At 35.1% G+C, this 20,333-nt stretch overlaps 7 non-coding genes across 7 annotated transcripts; all 7 read left to right on the plus strand.

The window, feature by feature from the left end:
- Positions 1-86: 86 nt before the first annotated feature.
- On the plus strand, positions 87-158 carry trnac-gca (transfer RNA cysteine (anticodon GCA)). Its single transcript has one exon. It is a non-coding gene; the product is annotated as a tRNA-Cys (tRNA).
- Positions 159-7,441: 7,283 nt separating this feature from the next.
- Positions 7,442-7,512, plus strand: trnac-gca (transfer RNA cysteine (anticodon GCA)). The gene has a single exon. It is a non-coding gene; the product is annotated as a tRNA-Cys (tRNA).
- Positions 7,513-7,696: 184 nt separating this feature from the next.
- trnac-gca (transfer RNA cysteine (anticodon GCA)) lies at positions 7,697-7,768 on the plus strand. Its single transcript has one exon. It is a non-coding gene; the product is annotated as a tRNA-Cys (tRNA).
- Positions 7,769-10,725: 2,957 nt separating this feature from the next.
- On the plus strand, positions 10,726-10,797 carry trnac-gca (transfer RNA cysteine (anticodon GCA)). Its single transcript has one exon. It is a non-coding gene; the product is annotated as a tRNA-Cys (tRNA).
- A 333-nt stretch (positions 10,798-11,130) lies between these two features.
- Positions 11,131-11,202, plus strand: trnac-gca (transfer RNA cysteine (anticodon GCA)). The gene has a single exon. It is a non-coding gene; the product is annotated as a tRNA-Cys (tRNA).
- Positions 11,203-11,388: 186 nt separating this feature from the next.
- trnac-gca (transfer RNA cysteine (anticodon GCA)) lies at positions 11,389-11,460 on the plus strand. The gene has a single exon. It is a non-coding gene; the product is annotated as a tRNA-Cys (tRNA).
- A 625-nt stretch (positions 11,461-12,085) lies between these two features.
- trnac-gca (transfer RNA cysteine (anticodon GCA)) lies at positions 12,086-12,157 on the plus strand. Its single transcript has one exon. It is a non-coding gene; the product is annotated as a tRNA-Cys (tRNA).
- Positions 12,158-20,333: the final 8,176 nt, after the last annotated feature.

Consider the following 20,333-nt stretch of genomic DNA (forward strand, 5'->3'; position numbering starts at 1 on the left):
TGTATTTGGCATGCTTGTAATATCCATAAACTTTATTCAAAAGTGAGTCTGCCATCTTGTGTGAGGCTATGACCCAGGGAGTCTGTGGGGGTATAGCTCAGTGATAGAGCATTTGACTGCAGATCAAGAGGTCCCTGGTTCAAATCCGGATTCCCCTTTGGATTTGGCATTTTAGGAACATGTGTAGCCATATCTTCCTGCCTTTTTGTGCTCATACTGTACGAGGTTATATCTCAATGGCACGGCGTTTTATTGCAGATCAAGAGGTCCCCGGTTCAAATCTGGGTGCCCCCTTTGCATTTGGCATGTTAGGAATATGTGTAGCCATATCTTCCTGCCTTTTAGGAAGGTCCCAGGTTCATTCCATGTGCCTAATTTGGGCTTGGCATATTAGGAATAAACAAATCCTTGACAGAAATTCATTTTTGAGGTTTGTGCTCGTGCAGTACAGGGTTATAGCTCAACGACAGAGCATTTGTCTGCAGATCAATAGGTCTACGTTTTGGATCTGGCTTGCTTGACATAATCAACGACATGATTTCAACGTGAGTCTGTAATCAAGTCGTCCACAGTTCAAATCTGGGTGTCTCCTTTGGACTTGTCTTATTTGGAGGTTTTGAGTTGTAGAGTCGTTGATTCGGATTTGGAGTAACCAAAGACCTGAGTTTACAGTGATAAAAGTGAGTTTACCGATATGAAGTGTTAAGAGGGCTGGAGGGAGAAGATGGAAAATAATGTTTTTTATGTATTTATTTTTATTTATTTTAATGGTTTTAATTTGTGTTACTTTTAATGCAAGGGGATTGATGGACATGGGTAAATTTGAAAAGGTGAAAGAAATGTGTAAAGGAGAGGATGTGATTTTATTACAAGAAACTAACTGGAGGGAAGAGTACATGACTGAAATAAGGAAAAGGTGGAGCGGAGAGATTTTATATAACAATGGTGATGGGAGGCTTAGAAGAGGAGTTGCGATTTTAATAAAAGAAAACTGTGGGGTATCATGTAAAACAATATATAATGACGTAGATGGGAAATGTATTGCGGTTTAAATGGAGTATGAGGAGAAAAAAGTTATTGTAGTTAATATTCATGCACCGACTGTAGAAAATGAAAAGAAGGAATATTTTAATGTATTACGAGATTTTTTAAAAAAGCATAAAGAAGTTATTATGATGGGTGATTTTAATACCGTTTTCAGTAAATTAGAAATGGGTGAGGGAATGGTTTTTAAAAATGATAAAGGAAGAAAAGAACTGAAATTATTAATGGAAGAAAATAATATGATTGATGTATGGAGAGAAAGAAATGAAAAAAAGAAAGAATATTCAAGGAGGCAATTAGTAGGGAATTTTATGTGTAAGACAAGGATTGATTTTATTTTGTGTACAAGGCACATTGAAGGATTTATCGGTAACATTAAATATGAAGAATCAAGCTTAAGTGACCATAAACCAATTTTTTTGCAAGTAGACTGGAGTTCAGTGAAAAGAAGGCCGGGTGTATGGGTTTTAAATGTAGAGGTTTTGAAGAATGAGGAGTATGTTTTAAGTATTAAAGAAATTATTGAAAAAGAAAAGGAGAATGAAATGTACAGTGAAGATAAAAGGATATGGTGGGAAAATGTTAAATATTTAGTTAAAAAATTCACAATAAAGTATTGCAAATTAATACAGATATGTAAGAGGAAGAAGGAGAGAGAAATAAGAGAAAAATTGGAAAAGGAATTAAATGAGAATGGGAAAGATATACAAAAAATAAAAGAACTGGAGGGAATATTGAAAGAAATGGAAGAGAAAAAATATGAAGGCGCAAGACTAATAAGTAAAGCTAAATATACTTTGGAGGGAGAAAAATGTACAAAGTTTTTCTTTGATCTAGAAAAAATAAGAGGGAAAGCTGGAATGATTAAAGAAATAAGAGGAAAAAATAGTGTAGTGGTGGAAACAAATGAGGAAATATTAAAAGAAGTAAAAGCATATTATGAGAACCTGTTTAGTACTGAGGGGTTGAAGGAAGAAGAGAAATTGGAGTTACTTAAGCAAATAAAAACAACAGTAGGAGAAGTAGACAAAAAGAGTGTGATGAAGAGATAAGAGAAGAAGAGATAAAAAGAACAATAAGTGAATTAAACAAAAATAAAAGTCCAGGTATAGATGGTTTGGGGAGTGAATTTTATATTGTTTTTAAAGATTTTTTAACCAGTATTTTAAAAGAAGTATATGAAGAGATCTTTAAAAAAGAGGAAATGAATCAGAGAATGGGGATGGGATTATTAAAGTTGATATATAAAAGAAAAGGAGATAAAGTAGACTTAAAAAATTATAGACCAATTACAATGTTGAATACAGATCTGAAAATTTTAACAAAAGTTTTAGCCAACAGATTGAAAGAGGTAATGCCAACCATCATTGAAACAAATCAAGTGTATGGAGTTAAAGGGAAAGATATAGCGGACACAACTTTAAGTATAATAGATGGGATAAGATATATGAAAGAAAAAAACAAAAAAGGATATGTTATTAGTTTGGATTTCGAAAAGGCTTTTGATAGAGTGGAGCATGAATATTTATTTGGAATTTTAAGAAGGTACGGGTTTGGGGAAAATTTTATCAAGTGGATTACAATTTTATATTAGGGAGCAATAACAAGAATACAGTGTAATGGTTTTTTAACTGAATGTTTTAAAATTACTAGATCAATAAGACAAGGATGTCCATTATCAGCGCTTTTATATTCTTTAGTTGCAGAACCATTGGGATTAGCTATTAAAATAGACGAAGACATAAGAGGGATAAACATTGAAGGAAGTGGGGGAAATGAAAAAATATTTCAATATGCAGATGATACGACAATAATAGTTAAAGATATAGAGAGTGTTAATAAAGTAATGGAAGTAGTACAGATGTTTTGTAGGGGATCAGGAGGTAAGATAAATGAAGAAAAAACTATATATATGAGATTTGGAGGAGTGACTGTTTTAACAGAGTAATTTCATTTTAAAGAAACAAAAGAAATAAGGATTTTAGGTGTTCTAATGGGAAAAGAAGAAAGGAATGTTAAAGAAAAAATGTGGGAAGAAATAGTAGGAGGTATTGAAAGAAGGTTACATTTTTGGAAATTGAGGACATTAAGTTTAAAAGGGAAGGTTTTAATATTAAATGTGTTAATGGTGTCAAAGCTGTGGTATGTTTTATATGTGACTGCTATGCCAATGTGGGTGGAGAAAAGGTTGAAAAAATGTTTTTTAGATTTTTTATGGAATAGTAAACCGTCAAGAATTGCATATAGTCAGTGTTGGGAAGGTTACTTTAGAAATGTAATAGGTTACAGATTACAAGTTACCCTGTTTAAAATGTAATAGTAGTGTAACTTTTTCAATTACTTTATTAAAGTAATGTAACTAATTACTTTTGAGTACTTTTTGATTACTTTTATAAATTTGTGAAAATTAAAGAATAATAAATAAAAGCATATACATCAACTTAAATACAGTTATCTAATAAGCATGTGACGTATTCTGTGTAATAAACTCCTGAAATATTGGTGTTTTTTTTAAACTGCTGTCTCTTTGTATATGATGATAGTTTTCCTAAAATAAGTAAAATGCACATGAAGTGACACAGAGCAGTTTTAGGAATTATGAGGAATATTGAGGCGGCAGAGGTTGAAAACACTGCGAGCTTCAGTAGACCTATGTGTAGTAAATGAAAACATGTCTTTGCCATTCATTTACAGGAGGGGCGGACTGGGAAAAAATTCAGACTGGAAAATTCAAACTCATACAAACCTGTTCATGGACAAAACTATTTTTTGTTTGGACCTGACATAAAAAAAGGTTTAAATCTTTAATTTGGGGACATGCTAAATAATTAAAAGTTCTCTCCTGAACTGCACCTTCATTTCCATTTTTCTCTTCAGTCTCTTAATTTTGCCCTGTTATCCATCTCTCTCGTGACTTTAATACTCAAGATTGAACAAAACTAATCTTTACAATACAATACTCTACAATACTACAATATCTTTATAGAAAAATCCTAATACTGTACACGAGTCATGTTTTTTCCTTACAAAAGTTTAACATGCTTTTATTAGCCTATATAAAAGTAAAATAACCTTTTTTTTTTTGCAAATGGATTTGTATTTATTTTTAAATAAATACATTTGTAAAATAATTTTACATTTTTGGTTATCAGAGTTAAACAATAGTAACCATTTTCTCTGGATTTATAGTTAAATATTAAAATGTTAATTTTCGTAAGGGTTGTGTTGTTGTCTGTCGTAGCTCCCCCTAAACCTATAAAAAAAATCAGAATTTTTTTCAGCTAAATTACTACTGTAACATTACAACAGATAATAATGATGTCCTTTATATAGTATTTTGAGTGATGACTGATGAGCAACGTGCTGCTGCTTGATTAAATAAATAAAAAAAACAAAGACAAAAAAGCATCTTTACAGATGAAACTGACCTGAAACCCTGAACAGGAGTTCTGCTTCTCTGCTCCAGCAGTCCACTGTATTCTCTCTCTCTCTCTCTCTCTCTCTCTCTCTCGCATTGATTACTCTGAGTCTGATCCAAACCGTTTGGCGGAGGCACGGAGAGCGCGCGAGTCATGACCAACAATTCATGACTTATTAGAGATTTAATTATCAAATGGCGGATTCACAAAGGATCGCTTTAGTACATTCGGCAGGCAATTATACAATAATGATATTAAATAGCGGGCCAAATCGGCTGCCAGGCCACCGGGAATTGTCCCGATTCTCCCGGTGTCCAGTCCGCGCCTGATTTCCACAGACACGCAGAATGTGCAAGTCATATATTGCATTTTTGGGGCTTTATATTCACAGACACTAGTCCGTGTCATGTTTTGATTCAAGTGTACTGACCTACTTTTGATTTAGTCATCCAAAATGTGGCATATTCCGTCCGCGTTAGGCATTTCGTTTTTATGACTGGATTCTACGAACCAAACTGTATTTCCGCATCCCGGAAATTATTAGGACGGTATGTCTCAAAATAGTCAGTGCAATTTGGGAAAGACATCAGTTAAATCTGTATGTGGATGTGTGTAAATATTCAAATGTAATCCCCTTTGTAATCATTAAAAATTTCATAAGTAACTGTAATTTAATTACTCATTTTTTCTTAGTAACTGTAACTAATTACAGTTACAATAATTTTGTAATTAAATTACGTAACGCCGTTACATGTAACTAGTTACTCCCCAACACTGCATATAGTACATTAATAGGAGAAGTAGGGAAAGGAGGGATGGGATTAATGTTGAACAGAGAAAAAATAGCTTAAGAATTAAAATAGTAAAAAAATATCTAGATGATGGTCACAAAACTGCATGGAAAAAGACAATGGAATATTTTTTAAACAAATGTGGGGATTTTAACATGGTGGGATGGGATTTTATGGATGAAAACAAAGAATTGGATGACAGAGTGCTTACCAGAGTTTTATAGGGAAATGTTTAGTGCCTGGGGAAAATTTTTAGATAGACTTGAGTATGATCCACATGGGAGAGAAAATATTTTAAATCAACCTCTGTTTTTAAACCAAAACATTTTAAAACAAAACAAAGGAATTTTTTTAAAGAAATGGATGGAAGTGGGGATAACAAGAGTGAGAGATGTTTTGTATGAATTTAAAGAAGGGTTTTTACCTACACAATTTATTGTAGATGCAATGGAGGAGGCAAAAGAGGGTTACAGTGAACAAGTAATAAAAATAAATATGAAATCATTAAAAATGCAATACCTAAAGAGTGGATAAAAAGAATAGAAAGTATGGAAGGAGAGCCAAAAGAGAAATGTATTCATGTGAAATTAGGGGAAAAACTGTATGATTTTAAGGAATGTACTGTGAAAATGATTTATTGTGCTTTTAGAGATGATGTTTTTAAAGAGCCGATGGCAAATGGTTACTGGGTGCAGAAATTCAAAGATTTAAAAAAAGAGTGTATATGGAGAAACATGACGGGGAAATGTGTGGAAACAAAATTGGAATGTTTGGAGTATTTTATAAGGCATAAAGTGGTTTTTACTGATGTTATTTTAAATGAAATAGGAATGGAAGAAAATGCTCTGTGTAAAGTGTGCCAGGAAGAGGAAGAGGGGATTTTTGTGTTTTTTATGTTTTTACATTGTAGAGAGCTAGAGGACTTTTTAAGGAAATGTAAATGTTTAATTAAAGATGTGACTGAGGAGTGGGATGAAAATGTAATGGAATTAAACAGAGTTGTGATGTTTGGTTGGGAAAAAAAGTGTCAAAACAAAAGTTTCATTAATCTGTGTGTAATGCTAATGAAAAGTGCAATATGGGACAGAAGAACTGTGGCTAAAAAGGAAAGAATTGTGTTGGATGTTTGGAGGGTATTTAAAAGAAAAACAGAATTATATATTGAAAGACTGTATGTGTACTTTAAAGGTGTAAATATGTTAGACTCTTTTTATGATGTTTTTACCCCAAAAGTTTATTGTGTTTTAAATGATTTAATGTGGAAGCTGCCAGGAAGTGAAGGAGATTTTTAAATTATCTATGTAAAGGAAAGATGTGTAATGTAGAGATATGTAATGTACAATGTTCTGTATTTTCTATTGTTTGTGTTTAATCTATTGTATTTTATTGATTGAAATTTCTTAAAAAAAAAAAAAAAAAAAAAAAATTTGACTGCAGATCAAGAGGTCCCCGGTTCAAATCCGGGTGCCCCCTTTGGATTTGGCATGTTAGGAAAATGTGTAGCCATATCTTCCTGCCTTTTTGTGCTCTTAAATCCCAATGGCACGGCGTTTTATTGCAGATCAAGAGGTCCCAGGTTCATTCCATGTGCCTAATTTGGGCTTGGCATATTAGGAATAAACAAATCCATTTGACTGCAGATCAAGAGGTCCCCGGTTCAAATCCGGGTGTCCCCTTTGGATTTGGAATGTTAGGTATATGTGTAGCCATATCTTCCTGCCTTTTTGTGCTCATACTGTACAGGGTTATATCTCAATGGCAAGGCGTTTGATTGCAGATTAAAAGGTCCCAGGTTCATTTCATGTGCCTAATTGCAGTTTGGCATTTTTGTGGTTTGTGCTCATGAAGTACGGGTTATAGCTCAACGACAGAGCATTTGTCTGCAAGTCAATAGGTCTACTATTTTGATCTGGCTTGCTTGACATAATCAATGACATGATTTCAAAGTGAGTCTGTAATCAAGTCGTCCACAGTTCAAATCTGGGTGTCCCCTTTGCACTTGTCTTATTTGGAGGTTTTGAGTTGTAGAGTTGTTGATTCGGATTTGGAGTAACCAAAGACCTGAGTTTACAGTGAAGCAGTCAATGTTTGATATTGTTGAATCGTAGGATCTAACTTAATCTTGCTCTAAGCACAGAAGTCTGTGGGGGTATGGCTCAATGAAAGAGCATTTTTCTGCAAAGATGTGGGGCTATAGTTCAGTGGTAGAGCATTTGACTGCAGATCAAGAGGTCCCCGGTTCAAATCCGGGTGCCCCTTGTGGATTTGGCAGTTTAGGAATAATTGCAAACATATCTACATAGAAAGATTCTATGTGATTGTAACTCAGTGGTGCATCCTCTCGATATGATCTTTTTGTATTTGGCATGCTTGTCATATCCATAAACTTTATTCAAAAGTGAATCTGTCATCTTGTGTGAGGCTATTATCCAGGGAGTCTGTGGAGGTATAGCTCAGTGGTAGAGCATTTGACTGCAGATCAAGAGGTCCTCGGTTCACATCCGGGTGCCCCCTTTGGATTTGACATGTTAGGAAAATGTGTAGCCATATCTTCCTGCCTTTTTGTGCTCTTAAATCTCAATGGCACGGCGTTTTATTGCAGATCAAGAGGTCCCAGGTTCATTCCATGTGCCTAATTTGGGCTTGGCATATTAGGAATAAACAAATCCTTGACATAAGTTCATTTTTGAGGTTTGTGCTCATGCAGTACTGGGTTATAGCTCAACAACAGAGCATTTGTCTGCAGATCAATAGGTCTACATTTTGGATCTGGCTTTCTTGACATAATCAACGACATGATTTCAAAGTGAGTCTGTAATCAAGTCGACCACAGTTCAAATCTGGGTGTCCCCTTTGGACTTGTCTTATTTGGAGGTTTTGAATTGTAGAGTTGTTGATTCAGATTTGGAGTAACCAAATACCTGAGTTTACAGTGAAGCAGTCAATGTTTGATATTGTTGAATCGTAGGATCTAACTTAATCTTTAGCTCTAAGCACAGAAGTCTGTGGGGGTATGGCTCAATGAAAGAGCATTTTTCTGCAGAGATGGGACCAAGTCACACATGTGCAAGTCTCAAGTAAGTCTCAAGTCTTAACCTTCAAGTCTCAAGTAAGTCCCAAGTATTTTTTTCTTGGGCAAGTCAAGTCAAGTCAAGTCCCAAGTTATGTCAAGTCAAGTCAAGTCAAGTCCTGTAGTAAGTCAAGTCAAGTCACCTTATTATTGTAATTTTACCTGCAGAATCTGATCTTAATAAAGTTAAAAGACAAGATATAAGTAACAGTAAATTAAAATAATTTGGATTTGCATTGTAAATACTCATGTTCAGTAAAATACATCATGTAATCAAACAAAATTGTAACTTCATAAAATTATTTATTTTTCACTTCTGCCAACAGAAATGTTTTACATTTTCAACATTGAGTCCATAAAACAAATAACAGCTAAACATCCAACAGACTCCTCTCTGAACACCCCCCTCTCTCTCTCTCTCTCTCTCAAACAACGTGACATGACATGACATTCAGCCAAGGATGGTGACCCATACTCAGAATTCGTGCTCTGCATTTAACCCATCCGAAATGCACACACACAGAGCAGTGAACACACACACACACTGTGAACACACACCCAGAGCAGTGGGCAGCCATTTATGCTGCGGCGCCCGGGGAGTAGTTGGGGGTTCAATGCCTTGCTCAAGGGCACCTAAGTCATGGTATTGAAGGTGGAGAGAGAACTTTACATGCACGCACCCACAATTCCTGCCGGCCCGAGACTCAAACTCACAACCCTTCGATTGCAAGTCCGACTCTCTAACCATTAGGCCACAACTTCCCCTCAAACACAGTTTACATACAACATTAAACTTTCTTACATTTCTCCTCTCTCTCTCTCTCTCTCTCTCTATCTCTCTCTCTCTCTCTCTCTCTCTCTCTCTCTCTCTCTCTCTCAAGTTCAAGTTTAAGTTGCTTTATTGGCATGACATTTGAGTTACAGTATTGCCAAATTTAGCATTTAGATACAGAATAAAATATGATTACAATAAAATACAATAAAAATAGCGGCAGCAGATATTTCTAATATTAATAATAGTAATTATATACAATTAAGAATATCAAATAAAACAGTTGAATATAATAAATTATCCCTTTCGTATGGTGTGTATGGTGTATAAATATTTAGCAGCTATTGTGACTGCCGTCTCATTCTCTCCAAGTATATAGAGTAGTTTCTCCGAGTCATTTAGAGACAAGAATGAAGGATTCAAAGCTTCAAACTGTGGGAAGAATGTTTCTCTTGTAGTGCTGTATTTGGGACAGACAAGAAGGAAGTGTTTCTCATCCTCTGTTTGATTCAGCTCACAGTGTTTGCACAGTCTCTCTTCTCTCGGTAGCCAGGATCTTTTATGTCTACCAATCTCTATTTCCAAATCATGATCACGGAGTCGATATTTTGAAAGGATTTGTCTTTCTTTTAATTGCTTTAGTGATAAGTAATTTGCCAGTTTTGTGGTTCTGTTTAGGGCCGAATAACACTGGAGTTTGGTTTGGAGCTCAAATTCATTTTTTCATTTTTCATCATAATTATACTTCAGATTTTTGTCAATTAGTTTCTGAATGTTGGGGTTGTGATTGGAGTCAGACTCAGTCTGGGTTTCCTTCATCAGGTGAAGCACGAGTGTGTCTCTCTCTCTCTCTCTCTCACACACACACACACACACACACACACAAAATCTCTCTCTCAGAGTACATCCGTAAGTCATTACCTCTATTACAAGGTATTGCACTTGCAAAATATAAGATTCGAGAGTCTTGTCTGCAAGCCGAGCACGATATGGCCTATCCCACCATGTATGCGCCACCGGTATGCGCGCTCATAATGGAAGCAACGCGGTCGTGACACGCACGCGGTGAGACACGCTCGACGCCTCAGGGGCGCAACTGCCCGAGCGCTTTGGAAACAAGGAGAAAGCGGCGCAATTAGCGATTTCCACGCATTTTTAGGCGCAAATTATTTACGACAAAAGCGATGACCCTCGGTACCCCTCAAGCTGAGATGTTGATGTGATGTGATGTGATATCTGATCTAAGTGGGCGTGGTCTGCGTAAGGTAGAGAGGGCATGACTGATGATAGTGTCCTGGTCCAGTCATGACAACGCGATTCTCAGCCTGCGCTCCAGCTGAGTAATCAATTTTATTTAAAAAAAAAAATAATTTATATATTTTATATTCAAACTGAAAACATAATGTGATTAACACTCAAGTCATTCAAGTCATCGTGTCTCAAGTCAAGTCAAGTCCTGAGTCTTTAACTTCCAAGTCCGAGTCAAGTCTCAAGTATTTTATTTTTTGTCAAGTCAAGTCACAAGTCATAAAAATAGCGACTCGAGTCGACTCGAGTCCAAGTCACCAAGTCACAAGTCCCCATGTCTGGGGTATGGCTTAATGAAAGAGCATTTTTCTGCAAAGATGTGGGAGTATAGTTCGGTGGTAGAGCATTTGACTGCAGATCAAGAGGTTCCCGGTTCAAATCCGGGTGCCCCTTTTGGGTTATAGCTCAACAACAGAGAATTTGTCTGCAGATCAATAGGTCTACGTTTTGGATCTGACTTGCTTGACATAATCAACGACGATTTCAAAGTGAGTCTGTAATCAACTCGTCCACAGTTCAAATCTGGGTGTCCCCTTTGGACTTGTCTTATTTGGAGTTGTAGAGTTGTTGATTCGGATTTGGAGTAACCAAAGACCTGAGTTTACAGTGAAGCAGTCAATGTTTGATATTGTTGAATCGTAGGGTCTAACTTAATCTTTGGCTCTAACCACAGAAGTCTGTGGGGGTATGGCTCAATGAAAGAGCATTTTTCTGCAAAGATGTGGTGGGGGTATAGTTCAGTGGTAGAGCATTTGACTGCAGATCAATAGGTCCCTGGTTCAAATCCGGGTGCCCTTTGTGGATTTGGCAGTTTAGGAATAAGTGCAAACGTATCTATACAGAAAGATTCTGTATGTGATTGTAACTCAGTGGCACACCCTCTCGAGAGGTTCTTTTTTGTATCCGGCATGCTTGTCATATCCAAAAACTTTATTCAAAAGTGAGTCTGTCATCTTGTGTGAGGCTATGATTCAGGGAGGCTGTGGGGGTATAGCTCAGTGGTTGAGCATTTGACTGCAGATCAAGAGGTCCCCGGTTCAAATCCTGGTGCCCCCTTTGGATTTGGCATGTTAGGAAAATGTGTAGCCATATCTTCCTGCCTTTTTGTGCTCTTAAATCTCAATGGCACGGCGTTTTATTGCTCTGGCTTGCTTGACATAATCAACGACATGATTTCAAAGTGAGTCTGTAATCAAGTCGTCCACCGTTCAAATCTGGGTGTCCCCTTTGGACTTGTCTTATTTGGAGGTTTTGAGTTGTAGAGTTGCTGATTCTGATTTGGAGTAACCAAAGACCTGAGTTTACAGTGAAGGAGTCAATGTTTGATATTGTTAAATCGTAGGATCTATCTTAGTCTTTGGCTCGAAGCACAGAAGTCTGTAGGGGTATGGCTTAATGAAAGAGCATTTTTCTGCAAATATGTGGGGGCATAGTTCAGTGGTAGAGCATTTGAGTCCAGATCAAGAGGTCCACGATTCAAATCCGAGTGCCGCTTATGGATTTGGCAGATTAGGAATAAGTGCAAACATATCTATATAGAAAGATTCTGTATGTGATTGTAACTAAGTGGCACATCCTCTCGAGAGGTTCTTTTTTGTATCTGGCATGCTTGTCATATCCAAAAACTTTATTCAAAAGTGAGTCTGTCATCTTGTGTGAGGCTATGATCCAGGGAGTCTGTGGGGGTATATCTCAGTGGTAGAGCATTTGACTGCAGATCAAGAGGTCCCCGGTTCAAATCTGGGTGCCCCCTTTGCATTTGGCATGTTAGGAGTATGTGTAGCAATATCTTCCTGCCTTTTAGGAAGGTCCCAGGTTCATTCCATGTGCCTAATTTGGGCTTGGCATATTAGGAATAAACAAATCATTGACATAAATTCATTTTTGAGGTTTGTGCTCATGCAGTACGGGGTTATAGCTCAACGACAGAGCATTTGTCTGCAGATCAATAGGTATACGTTTTGGATCTTTCTTGCTTGACATAATCAACGACATGATTTCAAAGTGAGTCTGTAATCAAGTCGTCCACAGTTCAAATCTGGGTGTCCCCTTTGGACTTGTCTTATTTGGAGGTTTTGAGTTGTAGAGTTGCTGATTCTGATTTGGAGTAACCCAAGACCTGAGTTTACAGTGAAGGAGTCAGTGTTTGATATTGTTGAATCGTAGGATCTAACTTAATCTTTGGCTCGAAGCACAGAAGTCTGTAGGGGTATAGCTTAATGAAAGAGCATTTTTTCTGCAAAGATGTGGGGGCATAGTTCAGTGGTAGAGCGTTTGAGTGCAGATCAAGAGGTCCACGGTTCAAATCCGAGTGCCGCTTTTTGGATTTGGCAGATTAGGATTAAGTGCAAACATATCTATATATAAAGATTCTGTATTTGATTGTAAATCAGTGGCACATCGGAGAGGGTAATGTGCACCTTGTCTCCAAAAATTTGATTGATGAGGGTCATAAAAGCCATCTGTTCTGGACACCTGTTTGTACACCCCAACCCCCCCCTCCCCTCCCTGTACACCCTCCAGTGACCTTAATATGAACTTATGAACCAAGGAGGAATTTCGGAGGGGGGAGAAGTTGTGGGAAGCTATGTGCTTTTTTTAAACTTTGAAAAGTTTAAAAATCAGGGCGAAATCATGAAAATGGTGTAAGGGAAGATTTTATTAAGGTTTTAAATAAACAGTGTATTTTAAGAAAAAGGTTATAAACGCATAGCAGCAATGGAAACAATGTAATGATCATTTTCGTAGTTGGAAAAGTGTAACAACGTTGTTAAAGTTGTTACAAATGAAATAAAACTAGGTTACTGGTTATTTATCTGATACAACCAAACGAGTCAAAACTATCAGATATGTTTTCGTTAAGCAATACGTGAAAAAGATGTGAGAGCTTGTAGCATTACAATTTAAAAATGGTGTTTTGTTACCAGTTAGAAAATAAAGACAACTAGGTAATAGAGTTTTAGCATTTGTACCTTACCTCAAACTGAAAAAAGAATTGAATGTAAAGCAGCGATACAAACCAAGAAAGTAGGCGTTTGTCACGTCGGGTGAAAAGTTAAAACAAAAGAAAAAAGATGGTAGACATTACGCGGATCTAAAATAAAATACACCAGACCCCGTCTTTAAAACACCAGCACAAGATACTTGTCAAAACTATGTTGTACTTTACCACTAACTAAAATTTTACTGACAAGAGTTAAATAAAAGAAAAAAAGATCTCACAGCAAAGTGTTATGACGTCTCCGGTAACGTTAGCTCGACTCCAAAAAAAAAAAAAGAAGCGAACGTAAAGCAATGTTATAAACCAAGAAAGTAGGCGTTTGTCACGTCGGGTGAAAAGTTAAAACAAAAGAAAAAAAATAGGTAACTTAGGCATTTACGCGAATCTAAAAGAAAATAGCCTACATCAGACAAGATACTTGTCAAATCTATGCAGTACTTTACCACTAACTACAATTTTAAAAAGCGAGACTGTTAGACGAAAAAAAAAAAAAAAAGATCCTCCGGCAGAATTGTGAAGCGTCCGTAAAACAACCTCTTGGCACCGATGAACAGTTAGAATGAGGCTCGGGAATGCTCCGGAAAAAAAACCACGCCTCCAGCGCTAGAGAGGGCCGGGCAGGAGGCGTGATAGCAGCATTAAATAGATTTAAACGTTACAATAATTAAACTAAGTAGTTTTTAATAAATAGACATCAGTCCTTAATTAGTGAAAACTTTATATCCGTTTAAACATATGGTCAATTTTTACTTGTTAAATGATGTAGACCTATACGATTTTTATTTACTTTTAGGCTAGTTTTAAAAAAAAAAACATAGTTGAAAAAGCGTTATTTGTTTTTAATGTGTTAAGTTAATTACTTTAATCTATGACTAGTCTAAATTTAGACTATCTCCGTCGATATATTTTTTTATTTTTGTCAAGCTTAATTTCTCAAGCTATGTCAATTAACACACACACACACACACACACTTTCCTTCTGTCAAGCTTGTGTCGCGTTATCTAGTAAATAAACCAGACGTCATCTCGGTCATCTCAAGCACCGAAACCCGAATGTGTCGGTGTCTGTGTGATTACAGGCGTCTACATATCAGTTAGACATCAAGCGGTTGTAAAAACATCTAACAGGTTTTGAAATGCTTGTAACTGGCTTGTGAAACTAACTAATTTCAAAGGGTGTTATATATATATAAAACACACACACACACATACTTTCCTTCCCCCATGCTTATTCTGTGAAACATTTCTATAGCCACATCTTTATTTAACAAAATCTAAAATGAGATCTGATTTATTGCTATATTAAATGCTTCTGTAAGTTGTAATCTTTCGTTGTCATGTCTTTTACATTTTATTAAAATAGGTTCAACTGTTTCACAATATCACATTTAACACAAAGTCCAGACACATGTATTTTATCTTATAAATAATGACTGATAAAGTGCAATGTGTCCAATTCTATGGCGAGATCTTCTCTTCTATTCCCAAAAATTCTCCATTCATTTCCAACCGGTCATTGAATATTATATAAATGCTGGCATTTATTCTAACCAACCCATTTAATTTGACACGTATCTTTTTATTTTTATTTATTTTTAATTAGACCTTTTATTTCTAATTTACTCATTGGAGTATTAAATAAGATGTCTGACATTTTAATGGTCCACTTTTATCTGGTCCACTACTTTCATCAACTATATGTGTGGGATATCCATACAAAAATAAATCTTTGTTATTTTTTGTATTCTGAACAAACTCTGTAAAATGTGTGACAAAATGCTTTGTCTAGTAGAAGCTTCACCACTCTTTAAACTTGATAGTACTGAAAATGAGTCTGAACATATGACTACTTTACTGTGTTCAACCCCACTGAAGAGCCAAAAATATGACAATCATTTCTGTAGTATAAACGGACGGATGATTAGATGTACTTTCTGGTATTCTATGCTCTTTATTTTTAATCTAAACAAAAGACCTTGATGTTTTATTTTATTTTAATAAGCCACTCACACTTACTAACTTCTTATTAACTTATTAACTTCTGGCACGAAATTCTAGATTCATAAATGTATGTTTTTCAAAAAGTCCCCCACGATTTGTGGCGTTTAAAGTGGAATTTGTGATGTATTTGGGGGCGTTAAAAGGCATGAAAAGTCCCAAACCAAGACTTTTGTATTCTTCATTAGAGGACTTTGGTTTCTTAATGTGAAAATCTGTTACCCCCCACTACATTTTCTTTATCATTATATTTTTATTTTTTCTTAAGTGTTTTATTTATTTTACATTTATTTTGTTTTATGATGTACAGAGTGTGAACAAAAATTGAGTGTAATCTCAGACCGTATTTGTAAATCTACCAGTAATGTACGTCTTTATGTTTTTAATGTTTAAAGCATCGAATAAAAAATAAAAAACACACACTAACACTTCCCCAACCACCCTAATAACGTTGGTCGCAAAGGTTTAAATGTATGTTAAAAGAATTAAACAAAGTCATGTTTTTAATAACAACACATCAGTTCTCATTCGATGAAAACATTCTACCTGGTTTTAATATTAGACCGATGTTTTTACTATAAAATTAGGTTTACCTATACGATTTAATTTTTTCATCTCAACAAAATTCCTTGTTGGAAAAAGTGTTGTTTTATTTAATTTTAATAAGTCACTCACACATACTTTAGTAGTCTAAACCCTTGAACACGTCTTTTATGTTGTCAATATTAACTTCTATCATTGCTATATCATTGCTATATCAATTAAAACATGCGTTTAGGCAAACACAAATATTAAACAGGAATGAATGTGATATGTCAAGATGGGCTTTTCTTGCCAAAGAAACTTTTACAACATTACAGGAAAGGCTAAATATTTCATCTCTAGTAGTGCGTAGAAACGCGTCTGGTGTCTTTGTGTTAACTTTTACGACCATGTCAGCGAAGACTGTAAACGGGGTTCTGGTGTTGTAAATGGTGTGCTGCTGGTCAGCTAAAGTAAAAAATTGTTTGTGTATTCCGTGATCAAAGGGATGACAATTTCGACTTTATGACTTTATGATGATTGCAAGGTTAGCTGAAAGTTCATTTACTGGTCAAAAGGATGTGAAATCTTTTAACAAGTCAGACCATAGAAAAATGTAGTTTAATTCAAATTAATTTAGTTTTGTTTTAGTTACATTTATAATTTTTATTAACCCATAGATCTTTCAACCTCAACATAGATGTACTGAGAATGCAAACAAGTACGCAAACACAACCATACAATCATAAACAAACACACACACACACACAGATACAAATGTAGACATACAGAAAACATGAACATGTAACCAAACAAATACAAATATACACTCAAACAGGTACATAAATACACAAACAAACAAACAAAATAGGTCACAAACACGAAAATACCCATATTAGATTGAAAATGAGTTGTCATAAGTTTTCTTTGAAACCAAAAGTGTTTGTTGCGACAAATGTCTCACAGAACTTTATACAATAGATTAGATGGCCTTTATCACTTTCCAAATGGTGTTGTTAACCATGATGTTTTTTTTAAATAGTTTAAAAAGTATAATTTTTTAGCTTTCATGTAGGATTCATGTCAGCACTCAAATGTTTTAGCAAGAGTCCAGAGACAGATGAAAATAGATGCGTGAAGAAAAAAATTTAAGAGTTTTTTAATGACAGACTAGTTGGTTTAGATTGTTTAAAACAACTGAGTTTATGCATTTCTCTTGAATGTGTGTACGGTAACTGTTGCATACATGAAGCAGAAGAAATACATAAACGCATTGTGGTTGATGTTAAACAATAAAAAATATATTATTTATATATCATAACTTACTTTCTTTTCAAAACACAATAAACATTCTTATGACTTTTTAACTGCGAACAACCGGTTTGGTTGGAAAATAAAAAATAAATAAAAACATATTAGGTTTCTTAGTTAGATTGCTTATAGTTTGTAGTAAAATCACATATATAAGCTAAAACATTTTTCTTTCAAACCACGCGGTTTTCACACACATTCCTCACAAAACTGCCGACAAGGACCTTAAGCTTTTGTTTTAACGTTTAGCTGTAACTGAGACCTTGGGGGGAATTATTTTACGCACAGTTTTGGGGAAGTTACTATGAACTTTGCAATAGGTTATAGATCACAAATGAACCTATTTAAAATCTAAAAGGTTGCACAACTATATAAATTTCTTTAAAAAAAGTAATGTAACTGATAACATTTGATTACATGTTTTAAGACTTGTAATGTTTTCAACCGTTAATCTTTTGAAACGTGTAAACAGGACGGGGTTAACAGTGCTCAACAACTAATGACCATCAGACTTTTCAAAATTCTTCATCACTTAAATTAGGATTGTGATCGTGATTTCATTTTAAAGCACAACCACCACAAAATCAGATTTGCTTGGAGATTAAATACATAGAGTAGTTAGAGTTAGTTAAGGTGGTTTACGAAATATATCAATTAAATCTGTACGTGTGTGAAAAAATATTCAGATGTAACATTTTCATAATTAACCGCAATTTAATAATTTTTTCTGTGACTGTAACTGATTACATTTTATTTTTGTAATCAAATGATATAATTTAGCTATATGTAACTAGTTGACCCTAACACTGCTTATGCATTCTGTCAATAATAGATTGTGAAAGTGTTCATTATCCTCTTTAACTTTAAAAATGCGGACAGTGTCGCTTAACACTAGTTTGGCAAACAAGGGTTTGCTCTTAAAACAACCACCAGACCCCGACTTGAAAGCACCGTGACAAGTATAGCCGTTGCAGAAATTTATTATAGAGATGTAGTAAGATAAACTCTGGATGCACGATTGACCGACTTATGACATGTTTACCATATTATTACAAGGCCCTGCTTACCTAGTTTTATAATGAAATATGTCTGTAAAATAAACAAACATACACACAATCTCCAGAACAGGGTCTGATGATGGGTCTTCATCATTTCCTGATGGAGACAGACTGGATATTCAGACCACAGCAGCAGGACACGATTGTCTTTTTCTAAAGATAAAGACAATTATTTGGTTTCAGGACACACGCATCCTAATGGTTCACAAGATAACATAACAACGGTTGCTCCATTACAGCATAGCCAACCCTATTTTAGCCTGTTTTAGCACATGTACAGTATATCGTATTATTCTTGAATATAGTCGTTTAGTCTAAATATGTGTTAACAGTTATTTATTGTTATTATATGTATTATATGTTTTTGTTTTACAAAGGGGTTCAATTTAATAGATTTAACTAATACCTCATTCAAGCTATGTAGATCTTCAGGTCAGGGAACTACAATACCCATCATACACCTTTGCAAAGCTCTTTTCTGTGATCTGTTTTACTGATGCAAAGTCCGATTCACTTCTGAAAATGATTCATTTGGACAGTTTGGTTCAATGAACCGATTCATAGGGCCCTTAAGTCATTTTCGCAGTTATGTCAGTACACATTTTTCTTTCTTCTAACAACTCAAGAGTCGTTTTATTTCCGTGAATCATCTAAATAAATGTATTGTGTGAACACATATTGGTGATCATTATCATCTGTTCATTTAAGTTAATGCTGAATCATCTAAATAAAGTTAACTGTGTGAACACATATTGGTGGTTATTGTATTTTGCTCATTTAAGTTAGTGATGTTTGTGTTCGCAGTTTTAGGCACAGTGCCTCTGTCATTTGTTTAGCTTAAACATCGGTTTTTAGTCAGTTACAAAGGTGTCAGGAATTAAATTTTTGTATTTTTAACTAACCTAATTATGACAGAGTTACAGATTTCAGGTGTTTTTGGTGAGTGTAAGCAGTGAAAACTTAAATGTGACCGTCGAGTAACGTTAGCTACTCAAACGAAGACAAATTGTGTAAGTGTTCATTAAGATGTCGAAATGAAAATAAGCGTACAAATATCCATAATGACAATAAGTACAATATACCCTAAAGACACAATAGCCCCTGCTAAGTACACCCAAAATTTGTTAGAGTGGTGAGATATTTACGTTTACCTTTATTCATTTAGCAGACGCTTTTATCCAAAGCGACTTACAGATGAGGACGGTGGAAGCAATCAAAACAACAAAAAGAGCAATGGTATATAAGTGTTATAACAAGTCTCAGTTAGGTTAACACAGTACACGAAGCATGGGCATTTAAATAATATAATAAATAAAAAGAAAACAGATTGAATAAAAAAGAATAGAGCAAGTTAGAGAACTTTACACACACACACACACATATAAATAGATATAAACCGCAATGTTTTTCATAGCGTTACACTTTGAAACCAGAACAATATGTTTCCATGATTTTGTTTGCTCTTTCTGTTTGAATCTGTTTACCGTAGTTTTCACCATCCTAATTGCAATGGTTTGGTCTTGCGCTTAGGGCCTATACGACTCGTTTTCCCAGTTTTTGGTCTCGTGTAAGTGGGTCTCTTTGTTCATACCAAGCAATATTTCTGTGAATTTGGGTATTAAAATATTGCTTTAAACATCGTCTTCATTCGAGACGTTTACTTAACATCATTATATTATCCTAGTTTATATCAGATATAAGATATGTTGCTTATTATTATTGAATTGTTAACAAACAAACCAAAAAGTTTCTGAACTCAGAGAACAGAATAGCGAGTGAAGTGGATCAATCTTTTATTTCAACACTATATTGTTGACTATACATTGATGTAGTGAAGAAAATGATCAAATTGTCATTAAAAACAAATATGACATTACAGGGAATCTAACCAGAATAGAAAATCTCTGCAGATTAACATGTTTTGCTCCAATATAAAATCAACCAACGATGCAACAATTTCACAGGTCATAGAATCATAATTTTTGGAAGCCAACAGCACACATTGATCTGTTACAGATGTACACAGATAGAGAACGTCA

Source organism: Carassius carassius, chromosome 38 (genome assembly GCF_963082965.1).
Source record: "Carassius carassius chromosome 38, fCarCar2.1, whole genome shotgun sequence".
Classification (NCBI taxonomy): domain Eukaryota; kingdom Metazoa; phylum Chordata; class Actinopteri; order Cypriniformes; family Cyprinidae; genus Carassius; species Carassius carassius.